The 13,070-nt window shown below is 44.5% G+C and overlaps 1 protein-coding gene across 11 annotated transcripts in view; it reads left to right on the top strand.

Moving 5' to 3' along the window:
• Nucleotides 1-13,070, top strand: part of LOC115159493 (guanine nucleotide exchange factor VAV2) — a 216,772-nt gene that overhangs the window by 14,892 nt on the left and 188,810 nt on the right. The window lies entirely within an intron of this gene.

Here is a 13,070-nt window from a genome sequence, read left to right as displayed (position 1 = left end):
CTACAACAGTGAGCACAACACACATGGGTATGCAGGTGCACCAGCACCACAATTAGAACCATGTGAAACTGAGAGGGGTACAGTACTTCTGCTTTGAAAATATTTTTCATACGGATTCACTCAGCCTTGTCTCTTTCTGTCCATGCAGAAATATGTTCCCCCCTTTCTGAGCTCATGGTGCACATTTACTTGGGGCAGGTGCTCATTGCCAGACTGTTATGAAGTACTAAGAAAGTGCAGTTGAGTGCCGCAGAACCGCTTCCACCTAGCAGTCATACTGTATTATTGAATGGGTTCTGTTATCTGCAAGAATGTGGTCTTTAGGGATGCGGTTAGACTCAGTTCTGGCCGTTGTTTAGAGAGAACAAAGCCGTTTTAGTTCATGCATTTACTGTACATCTGCCCCAGGACAGTAGAATGGAACAGAAGAGTCCCTCTCTCCATTTTCTTTTTTCTCCCATAGTCAGGTACTCAGTGACAAATTGGGCAGTATCCATTATTTTCCCCCAGAAAGATTTTCTTAAGATTATTTATTTCCTTTACTCAGCATTCTGCTGTCCTCCAAGGTAATTTAATATTTTTTCTTCTGTTTTAGCTCACTAGTTTTCCCTGTAAACCTGTATGTCTGTAGAGAGATGACTACTAGCCTACGTAGAGGATTAAATGTAGCAGAACGGGTTTTTCACTGGTGGACTAATGGGAGGCTTGTCCCTTAAATAAACTACAATTCTTTTACAAGGTCAGACGAAAGTGTGTGTAGGGGTGGTGGTTGACCACTGGTGAACTTTGTGTGATGTTCATATACTCACATCTTAATTCGCACTCACCTTTTGTTTGGATTTGTGTGTGTTCATGACTGTGTGTGTTAGAGACTGAGTGTCCTTGCTCCAGCCTCCACCCAAGCCCCACCACTGCTCTCTTTTTCCTCAATCCTGCAGCCCCACTCTTCTTCTTTATTGGGTGACCTTGAGTGTGGACTTTAATGTGGGAGTCTGGGATAGCGCTTACCCTGACCACCACCTCCAGACGGCCTCCTGAGATCAACTGCGTGGTCTGAACACATTAATCTTCCCACCATGCACTTCATCTCTCTCGCCGACCTCACCAAGACCCTCAACCTCACAGCAATACATAGAGAAAGATGGAGGGAGAGAAGAGAAGAGGAGAGAGGTGAAAAGCATGAGTGAAATGGTGTTTCTTGGAATAGATATTGTAAGATGGAGAAAGATGGAAGGGATTGTGAGAGTGAATGGGAGTGTGCACAAAGCAAATTGAAGCTTTGCACACAAAGAGTGTGTAGGTGTCAGATAAATTGCAAATTGTCAGGGTAGCCATTTGACTAGATGTTCAGGAGTCTTATGGCTTGGGGGTAGAAGCTGTTTAGAAGCCTCTTGGACCTAGACTTGACGCTTCAGTACCGCTTGCCGTGCGGTAGCAGAGGGAACAGTCTATGACTAGGGTGGCTGGACTCTTTGACAATTTTTAGGGCCTTCCTCTGACACTGCCTGGTATAGAGTTCCTGGATGGCAGGAAACTTGGCGCCAGTGATGTACTGGGCCGTTCGCACTACCCTCTGTAGTGCCTTGCGGTCGGAGGCCGAGCAGTTGCCATACCAGGCAGTGATGTAACCAGTCAGGATGCTCTCGATGGTGCAGCTGTAGAACCTTTTGAGGATCTGAGGACCCATGCCAAATCTTTTCAGTTTCCTGAGGGGGAATAGGTTTTGTCGTGCCCTCTTCACGACTGTCTTTGTGTGCTCGGACCATGTTAGTTTGTTGGTGACGTGGATACTCTCTCAACCTGCCCCACTGCAGCCCGGTTGATGAGCACGCCCCCATTCTCAGTCTTCTTTTTCCTGTAGTCCACAATCATCTCCTTTGTCTTGATCACGTTGAGGGAGAGGTTGTTTTCCTCGCACCACATGGCCAGGTCTCTGACTTCCTCCCCATAGGTTGTCTCGTCGTTGTCGGTGATCAGGCCTACCACTGTTGTGTCATCGGCAAATTTAATTATGGTGTTGGAGTCATGCCTGGCCGTGCAGTCATGAGTGAACAGGAAGTACAGGAGGGGACTGCGCACGCACCCCTGAGGGGCCCCTTTGTTGAGGATCAGCGTGGCAGATGTGTCGTTACCTACCCTTACCACCTGGGGGCATTCTCACATAGGTGTTCCTTTAGTCCAGGTGGGAAAGGGCAGTGTGGAGTGCAATGGAGATTGTATCATCTTTGGATCTGTTGGGGTGGTATGCAAATTGGAGTGGGTGACCAGCCATGACCAGCCTTATTAAAGCACTTCATGGCTACAGATGTGAGTGCTACTGGTCGGTAGTCGTTTAGGCATGTTACCTTAGTGTTCTTGTGCACAGGGACTATGGTGGTCTGCTTAAAACATGTTGGTATTCCAGAGGTTGAAAATGTCAGTGAAGACACTTGGCAGTTGATCAGCGCATGCTCGCAGTACATGTCCTGGTATTCCGTCTGGCCCATTGTGTCTCTTGGATATTTAATAGTGTTTTTTTTAAATGTCAAACACAAATGGCATTAGGTGTGTCTATTGAAAACACATTACTACAGAAAATGAGCTAAGCTTTGACGCAGATGAATTGTCAAACCGGGCTGATGATGGCTGGCATAGTAACTGGCGCTCCTGATATATTCTCCCTGCTGAAATTACATTTGTGTAAGCCTAATCACTGCAGCAACCTTTTCAAAATCCCCAGCATCATTTACTGTAGATTTGATTAAGGACCAAAATCCAGTTTAGCACCATATGTTAAACCAGCCTGTAACTCAGAATAGCCTCGTGAATCTTTGGGAAAATGTAACACCCGTTGTGGTATTCTCTGCTTAGGGTTGTAGTGTTGCACTATTTTCTCTCTGGAACGGTCCACCTATTCTAACACATACTGTACACACAGAATGAATAAGCCCTGTCAGTGAACAATCATTCCACACTCCTCTGTTAGCATGGGCTTGTTCACGTGTCTAGTGGTGCATGTAGCATGTTTTACAAAACATCTCCAGGGTTTTTTCTGGATCAAAAAAGTGCTTAGGTGGTGGGCGTGGTACGCCCATCGGCACGGATGAATTTTAGAGAACATTTTAGAGGCCCCGACCTTTGCATTGTAGAGATTTCTTGTATTTGTAAGGCAATTTCCTGCAATTCTACACATTTCTCCATGGAGCTGAGAGAAATATGTTCCAACTTGAGCTGTCATAAACAAAATGCACCCCCCTCCCCAATGTTTAAAATACTTTCAATGTGTACACTCTCCCCCCTCATCAAATTAACAACACAAATCATCATTACCACCACAAATAACAATAACTGTAGCAACCCTGCGTTTAGAAACATGGATATCGACTTGTCCACTTTTTTTGTGGCTCTGTCGATGCCATGACGTGCTACAGGCCAGAAGGTTGAGGGTTCGCGACCACCACGGATGAGCTCCCTCTCCCTGCCAGTATCATTACACTACCATCAGAGCTGGCTGCAGACAATTATCAGATAGGGGGAAATCAGATTTATATTTATTTATAATTATATCCACCAACAGGTTTCTGTGCCAATGCACCACACACAACAAATAAGCGACACATAACTGCATACCGATTACTGACTTTGAGAGCTTATTATACACACACAGGTAGCCTAGTGGTTAGAGCGTTGGACTAGTAACCGAAAGGTTGCAAGATTGAATCCACGAGCTGACAATGTAAAATCTGTTGTTCTGCCCCTGAACAAGGCAGTTAACCCACTGTTCCTAGGCCGTCATTAAAAATAAGAATTTGTTCTTAACTGACTTGCCTAGTTAAATAAAGGTAAAAGAAAAAATATATCATGGTTTGTGTTGTCAACACCACAATCAAGTATGTCAATCTCAACAAACTGAAAATACATGCCTCTCCACTCAGTATTGAAGGCTTGGTTTGACACTTTTCCCGAATGTCATTCAACTTTTTGGTGTTTTGTATTCATTCATCGAATGGCCGCAGTTTGGATGCTGGAATTATATTTGAAAGGAGTGGATGAAAATGAGCAAGTAGCCTACAGGAGACTAATCAGATTAAAACATTGACTAGTTGTTTATGCCACAAATAAAAAGGTAATGCATTTTAAAAGTTAGCTTCTAGGTCAAGGAATAGCCGCTCGGATCGGAAAGGAGGCAGAATGCGTGTTAAAGCTTTCCTGAATAACTGGGCTGCTGGCAGCATAAGCCTACATGGCTACAACTATATAAGATGACTTGGGAGAATGATGATCTGCAACAGACAGCACACCAGTATCAGAAGTAAAAATACTGTGCCTTTCTATAACTTATAATCTGTCGAGAGTAGACATACAACTGATCCAAATGAAATGAGTGGAATGAAACGGTCAAATAACAGGGCTTTTGACCATTATTCAAATTATATTTTCACTGCAATTTTGTTTATTTTTTTATATAGATTTTTTTATTTAACCTTTATTTAACTAGACAAGTCAGTTAAGAACAAATTCTTATTTACAATTACGGCCTACCCCGGCCAAACCTGGACGATGCTGGGCCAATTGCGCGCCGTCCTATGGGACTCCCAGTCATGGCCGGATGTGATACAGCCTGGATTCGAACCAGGTACTGTAGTGACACCTCTTACACTGAGATGCAGCGCCCTAGAGTAGAATTGTAGCCTAGAGTAGAATTGTACTCAATTGAAAACAATATTGCAAATATTAATTGCATTAAACACTAGGCTCCCTGCCGCACTCATCATGGCTCATATCGCGAGGTGTTGTAAAAGTTGCACCCATAGTAATACTAAACAACCTTTGTACAACACCTAGAAACCTCACCATAAGATTTTGGCCTTTTGGTATTGTAGCAAAGTGGGGCAGGGAATACAACTCGGGTGAACGACAAGCACCCTATTCATCGGGCCAATAGGGTTGACCCACTTGCTGGGAATTCAACTACTCAGCCTCCTAGCCATGCATTCCGATGGCCACACAGCCACCATCCCACTTCTGAGACCAATGTAGCAAACGGCAGGACAAGGAAGTGAAACCGGGGTCACTCATGCCAATAGGATTAATGTCATCATTACATTTTAGGCATTTAGCGGGAGCTCTTATCCAGAGTGACTTACAGGAGCAATTAGGGTTACGTGCCATGCTGAAAGGCACATCGACAGATTTTTCACATAGTCGACTCAGGGATTCAAACCAGCAATCTTTCAGTTACTGACCCAACGCTCTTAACCGCTAGTCTGCCTGCCATCCTCATCATGGCCCATATAGCGAGGATCGTGACAGTATAATGGTTTTGGAATGACAGTCACAGGGACCAGGGCAGAACACTCTCTGACCTCTTTGTGTGTGTGTGTGTGTGTGTGTGTGTGTGTGTGTGTGTGTGTGTGTGTGTGTGTACACTGACTGTACAAAAGTATAGGAACACCTTCCAAATACTGAGTTTCACCCCCTTTTGCCCTCAGAACTGCCTCAATTCAACGGGAATGGACTTTCCAAGGTGTTGAAAGCGTTCCACAGGGATGCTGGCCCATGTTGACTCCAATGCTTCCCACAGTTGTGTCAAGTTGACTGGATGTCCTTTGGGTGGTGGGCCATTCTTGATAAACACGGGAAACTGTTGAGCATGAAAAACTCAGCAGCGTTGCAGTTCTTAAAACACTGGCACCTACTACCATAACACGTTAAAAGGCCTATTCACCCTCGCAAACACACAATCCATGTCTCAATTGTCTCAATGCTTAAGAATTCTTCTTTAACCTGTCTCCTCCTCTTCATCTACACTGATTTAATGGACTTAACAGGTGACATCAATAAGGGATCATCCCTTTCACCTGGATTCACCTGGTCAGTCTGTCATGGAGGTGTTCCTAATGTTTTGTAAACTCAGTGTATGTACGATATGTGTTTATGCCTGTGTGTTCATGTGATGAAGATGCCTTCACGTGGAAGTCGGGTGTCCTGGGGGGGTTTGGAGGGGTGGTTGGGGGAAGACTGGTGCAGTTGTCACCCCACATCTCTGAAACAACCGCATAAGTTGGTGTTGGGGGGTGGGGGGATGCCCCTTTCCTTCGACAGATAGCTCTACCAAACCTGACAGCCAGATGTTAGAGGCCTCCAGCCCCTTGCACCCCTGCCGAAACCCATCTTCTCCACTTCTACAAAGATTAATTAGAAAGGACCTGGTTCGATTCATCGGGACTGTCTGAAATGGAGCTGCAGCATCTGAAACACCTTAGTGGAAATTAAGCATGTCAAAAAATACTCCTTCACCGGGAGGCCCCAGGAGGGTCTGGTTTTATATTGATGGTGTTTACCAGGATGCGGATCCTCCATACTACATGTGGAGCTGAGGGGATGATTTCCTGACAGAAGCCTTGAGCATGTCCTGGTGTAAACATAGCAGACCTTCACACATCAACCCCCCAACCCCTTCAGAAGTGTGGACAAGGTCAAGCACAAACCTCAACCAACAATTACTCTAGTGCAATAGTAGCATACCAAGACCTCTTAGCCCTTTGTCTGTGACTGTAGCTCTTGTGTCAAGGTTGTTGAGCAGGAGGAGAACAGCAGATATCTGGCCTACTTTTCTCCACCCAGGCTTCCAGAACAAATAGAGAGGAAAAACTACACAGGAGTGAAGTGTGGGAAAATACATTCTGCACTGCTCCTGTAACTTTGAACAGCCTTTTCCTAATTAAAACAAGATCCAGGGGCTCCAGGAGAGGAAAGGTGCATCTCGGGAAGCACAAGAGCAGAAATCGTCTGGTTATGAGAAACTAAAACATTTTCATTTTCTCATCCGCTTTACGACAGCTTCTCGTCGCCTGAGGATGAACAAGATGGTGGTAATGAGAAAAACAATGGGATGGCTTATTCAACCACACGGTTGACGGGAACCTTTCCCAACCTCTTCTCCTTCCTCATTCCCCTCATGAGCAGACTTTACAACTGTGTTTCATTAATGACTTTTCCTCTTTTATTAGTTCATCACCATTTTGACAACCATGTTTTAATTTTGTAGTTTTGGTGGTTAGATAAGCTCTGAAACCTTGCAGCTGTTTAGCATATCCCTGTGAGAATTCTTCATTTTAAACACTCCCAGAGTTGTTACTTCACAGCAGATTAAGATAGAGATGTATTCTGAATGCTTATGTTGTGTTCTCTCCTACACGACTTTGCTCTCTGCTCCAGCCTCAGCCTCATGAATGTTTCAACACGCTGAGATTATTAGGCCTGCTAACACGTGCAAGCAACAACAATCACCACTCGCCTCCCGATGGCAAACACGGATATTGTTTTGTGTATATCTTCCACATTTAACAGGTTGCGGTCCTCTTCAGTGATGAATGCTTCTTGTTACAGTGTGGCTGTTACCCCACCCCTGAGAGGATGCAGGACGCAGCTTTATGGATGGCTGCACAGACCCTAGTTAAACCCCAGTTAAACCAGGCCGTAGCATAGCGCATCCGAGTGTTGGGACAGGACGGAAGGAGTTAGGGGGTATTGTATCTACACTAAGAATCACATTATGTATTATACTGTAGATGAAGGAAAATAGCAGTCCATTTGGGATTGCAACCAAGTTTGCTGAATGATTTGCTGATAAGCCTAATAGGTGGACTGATGATGCCTTGCAGATGCTCTGAATTAATTTCAACAAACAATAAACTCTGCTCCGTCATTCACCCAAGACCACATGACCTGCTATCGCAAGACTGAAGACCTTGTTCCAGCAGCAGCACATGGCGTTCCTACTAACACACTGGGCCCGTGCTTCCTGTGAAGAATCTGCCTTTCCATTTGGTGAATATTAAAGCCATCTGTTAGCGTTTGCCTCCTCAGGACGCAATGTGGCTGATCTGTCTTGTGTTTTGCCACTCATTACAGAGCATGTAAAGCAGTACAGAGGCTTATATTAGGGCTGACAGACCAACAAGTAGAGTAGTGGACTGTGTGCGGAGTCACTGAGTACTGCCATGATTATGGAAGTTGGCAGAATTTGGCATTAGTCATGTAAACGGAGGAAGCATATCGGAGGAAGCATACGCCAATTAAAACACCTGGTTTTCTGAGCAATCTTTCGATTTATTAGGACATGTAAACAGCTTTATCTGAGTTCCAGCGGTGTATTTGATCTGCACATGTGCCAGCACCGGTAGCGCAAGCCTCCCTCTTATGTGCGAGTGACGTGAGTTTGGAAAAACTGAAAGTATGCATCTTTATAAATAGTTTTCACATACAAACTTTATACCGTATGTCCAAACTCAGAATCAAATAGGCTTCGAAAAATAACATGGTCTCTGTGGTCGAACATTTATTTTGATTGGTGATTTTCTGCATTTGCCAAAGTCCCATCAGGTAGCCTGATTTCAGATCTGTCCACGTAAACAGGATTATTAGGGAAATCCTTTCTCTTTCAAAGAATGTAAACGTTTTGAACAAACTATTGTATTAATCTGACTATCCACAATAATCGTACTATTGTGTTCATGTAACCGTACTTAATGTGTAGGGTGGCAGATTGTGATTGATAGTTTTCAGCAAGGGATCGAGCACTCTGATTGGCTGTTGCTTGTGTAGGGGACGGAAGGTGTGAGTGGACTGATCATGGCACTATTAGGATGAAAAATGTATCAGAAAGCAGAAGCGGGCGGTCTGTTTTGGGATTAAATGAATCATTTATGGGCGATGATGACTCAGCACAACGGCCAGAGTTTACCTTGCCGGAAATGAATAAAATCCAATATGATGTTTTTGTGTTTAAATGAAGCATTAAATAGGAGTAGACAGCAACACTGATCTATATGGTATTAAAGCACTGCTATCGTTTTCCCCCGAGGGGCTTTACGCAAGTTAAAACATGTAAAAAGTTCCCAAGAGTGTTCCTCTTGTATCTGCTTGTAACCGCAGGGATATTGACAAAATCACTGAATCACATTGTAATGTGACAGGCAATTTTTTTCTCTAGCATAAAAAGAGGCAGACGAGTGGTCTTAGAAATGTTTCTCTGATACATATCTCTTGCTGCATATGTTGCATAACAACCAAACAAAATCAGCAGCTTACATAATGTCTGCATTCAATCAGCGGCCCAAAAAACACAAGCAACTTTCCCAATATCCAGGGATCTATCCAGGCTGGCTGGGGGAATTAACCACTAAATCTCACTGAGCATTTCTGGCCCACACTGTAGGGTGTCTGCCTACTAGTTTTCCAGGAAAAAAAGTGCTCTGCTCTCACGTCACAGCCTGGATTCTGCTGGAGGGACTAAGAGTGGGAAGAGAGGCTGGGATAAGGGGAACTCGGTGAGGAAAGCCATCCCGGTAGTCCTCGCGTCTTCTCAGGGTAATGAGAGTCGGAGCCTCCAGGCAGCCACGTAGCCGTGGCGACGTAGCGCTGGATCCCCACATCCATTATTAGACTTCTTTATTCTATTAAGAACTATGAATTATGGATCTCCCACAATGCACTGCACCAGCAGAGTGGCTGCTCTGATTTAATGCCGAGAGCTGTTAGTGTCTTACTACCAACCCTGATATGGCCTACCATCCACACACTCCCTTGATGGTTGTCCCTCTAATGGAAGACGTGGGGAGATCGCACACAACCCGACCTCACTAATGGCTAGGCCTCTTATTTAATGCAAAGAATACTCTGCAATATGGGGAGCAGGAAGGAAGCCACTGATTGGGTCACGGGTTAAATGGGTGTGATGTATGAAAGGGAAATGGAATTTAGCAAGGATTGGTCCAGATGACCGGTTGGCTGTTGACTGTGGCCACAGGAAGCTGTGACAGAATGACCTGCTCCAGAGAGACTAACACTGGGGAGAGGGACAGCGCCCATGCAGCCCAGTTAGACTTTAGTCTGCTGTCTATTGGCAAAGCTGTAAGACTGTCTTACGCAATAGGCTACTTTTAACAGCTGCTTCACTGCTCTTACACCAGATCCTTTTTTCTCCACGAGACACTTCAGAATTGGATAATATTCTGGATAACTCAGATAAAAGTTCTATGTTTTTGCAACTTTGCCTCTAGCTCCAGTTCATGCCAGCGACTTATAACCACGTACAGCTTGTTTACGGAGTTGTATTAAGTCACCTGCATTACATCTTCTCCAGACTGGATAATATTCTGGATAACTTGGATCAACATAATACAACTTCTTTGGTATTCTAACTGTGGCTCTTAGCTCCAGTATGAGCCATTAACTGAGCACCACAGCACTGCTCGTCTACATAGTTGGAGAAGTCTGTTGGTCCTCCGTTGGTCTTCATGTGAATCCCAGTTGAACTGGCCAAGAGGAAATGAGGATGGAGGACTGTTTATTTATGTGATGGGAGGTCTTTCCTCTCTCTGTGTAATGCTCAGAGCGAACCAGCAGCTGGTGGAAGCCTCATAAATGATTTAACGACTATGCAAACGGCACAAATAGAGGCCAGTGTTCACACTAAACTAACATTATCAATCCATTCATTTAGAGATACACATGGCAAGCGGCCAGGGTCGTACCAGGAAATAGTTGTGGCTCAGAGGAAATCCCTCCCCAAGTGTGTGCCCATTGGTCGATATTAGAATACGCCTGTCCACTACTGGTCAAAGCACACTGCAAGAGACATAGGGCAGTCATAAAATGTGTGCTAGCCAGCCGAACCATGGGTCGTCTGCATGACCTGCCTACTCTTCATACAAGCAGATGGCAGAGGATGTTGCTTCACTATGCACGTTGGGTCAGGTTGGGTTTTTTGCTGTGGGTTGTTGGAGGATACAGTCTTTTCAATGTAATGGGCTACATATATTTGAAACTCAACAAACCACTCCATGAAATATAGGCTGTCTTTGTAGTTCACTTCAGGGAGCACCTCATCCCAACATTGAAGCAGTAGACTGTATGAGGATTAGATTCAATGTCGTGTCTCATGATGATATCAGTGAGCTCATATTGGTAATCCCTCATGTTTAAAATGAGCTTTCCACATAGGAGTCACACCTAGAGAGGCATACAATGTCAACACCAGATTTCCAAGCTGTCACCGGGGCAACAACACCGGCAACAACCCCCCCCTCCCCCCAATCCAGTCTCATCATCATTGGTAATGAAAGGCTCATTGAGCATCTCTGGGCTATTCGAGCAACATCCATGACATTTAGATGAACTCTGTTGAAGGATGAAGCAGGGCTGAAGCAGGGCTGGATGGTCTATAATTTAAATCAGGCAGAAAGCTTCTTGAGTGTGCCTCCATTTTCTTTACCAAATTGCCCTTTATAAAATCTCTCTCTCTCCTCTTTATGCTTTCCCCAGCGACGACACCCACACGCTAAATAACAAACACCAGCGAAGTAGCTCACACTATATGGATCCTGCTTAGGGTGTAAATGGATGGTATTTACATAGAGGTTAGATAAGAGACTGGAACCATTACAGAGATGGATGGGGAGGAAGTGAAGTGGGGGAACGCCTGTGGGTTTATCACAAAGCGGGTGCCTGCAGTGAAAGAAAGAGGGATGTCTCTCTTCCTCATCCCTCTATCTCTCTCTCTACCTTTGCGTACGCCTGTGCTAGGGTGTGGTGCTGCTCTGCTCCCTCCGTCCTGTCTGAGCTGAGGGTGTACCAGCAGCAGATGGAAAAGCCATCCTATTATCACAGCTCTGCCATACCTCAGAGATTCCATCATCCTTCCTCATATCTCCTGCTGCATATGCACACACAAGCACACATACACACCCCTTTGTAGAGCTGCTTATCTGGTCGTTTGCATTATCTAGGCACACTGACTGCATTGTGCTACTTTTAGAGATTTTACTGTTATTATTCCAGGTGACTGCTAACAGAGCGAGAGGAGGTACCGGGAAAGGCCACATTATTGTCATGGATCAAAGTTCAAAGATTGGCAAGGCTGTAATGGAGACATGCTCAAAGAAAACAGACGCATGAAAATTCACTGACCAGCTTCACCTGAGGCTTTGAAGATGTGTGTGTTTACATGTAGATTATGCAACTGAAGGAAAGCTTTTCTTTAAATAGGATACATCTCAGTCGGTTATATCCCTTATTAATAGTACATTTTCTTTATGATTCCTTGTCAAATCCAGTAAGAAAATAATAATTTCAAAACAGGCCAGGAAAAACTGTAAAATACTGTAAAATGGCTGCATCTGCTTAGTGGTTATTTTTTTAAGCATACATCTATAGAGCCCCACAGTGGAGGTGTCATAATACCCATAAAACCTAGCGGTCAAACAGTGAAATGGTTCCAATCGTTTTTCCTCCATGAATTTTTGCCATTGGGGATTTTAGAAACACTTAAAATAAGGGCTGTTTTTCCATGTAGGCTTACCCTGGTGTGACGTTTTGAACCATGTAAATCTCTCTCAGACAAGGTGACTTTTATCAATATATTTGGCTCTATTTACTCTGATTCGAAAATGCTCATTAGCATCAAAGTAGACATCAAGCAAGACTACAAATCCCTGCAAGCTCCTACACGTCATCTCTAGTTGCCACTTTTGGTAAACAGGTATTGTGTCAATTTCAAGTTCACAGAATTGTCCATTTAAATACACTTAGCCAATTTATTCATTACTACTGTAACAGTATTCGTTGTCTGAAGAGGAAGAATGATCGGACCAAAACGCAGCGTTGTATGTGTTCATGCTTTCTTTAATAAACTGAACACTAAAACAAAAATAACAAAGAGAAGAACCGAGCAAAACACTAAACAGAAATTTACTACCCACAAAAACCCTGTGGGAAAAGGCTACCTAAGTATGGTTCCCAATCAGAGACAACGATAGATAGCTGTCCCTGATTGAGAACCATACCCGGCCAAAACAAAGAAATACACAAAACATAGAAAAGGGCACATAGAACGCCCACCCTAGTCACACCCTGGCCTAACCAAAATAGAGAACAAAACCCTCTCTATGGCCAGGGCGTGACAGTATCCCCCCCCCCACCCCAAAGGTGCGGACTCTGGCCGCAAAACCTGACTCTAAAGGGGAGGGTCCGGGTGGGCCTTCTTTACGGCGGCGGCTCTGGTGCGGGACGTGGACCCCGCTCCA

This window comes from Salmo trutta, chromosome 23 (assembly GCF_901001165.1).
Source record: "Salmo trutta chromosome 23, fSalTru1.1, whole genome shotgun sequence".
Lineage (NCBI taxonomy): Eukaryota > Metazoa > Chordata > Actinopteri > Salmoniformes > Salmonidae > Salmo > Salmo trutta.
Note: the sequence above shows the minus strand (reverse complement) of the source record. Positions and strands in the feature narration are given on the sequence as shown.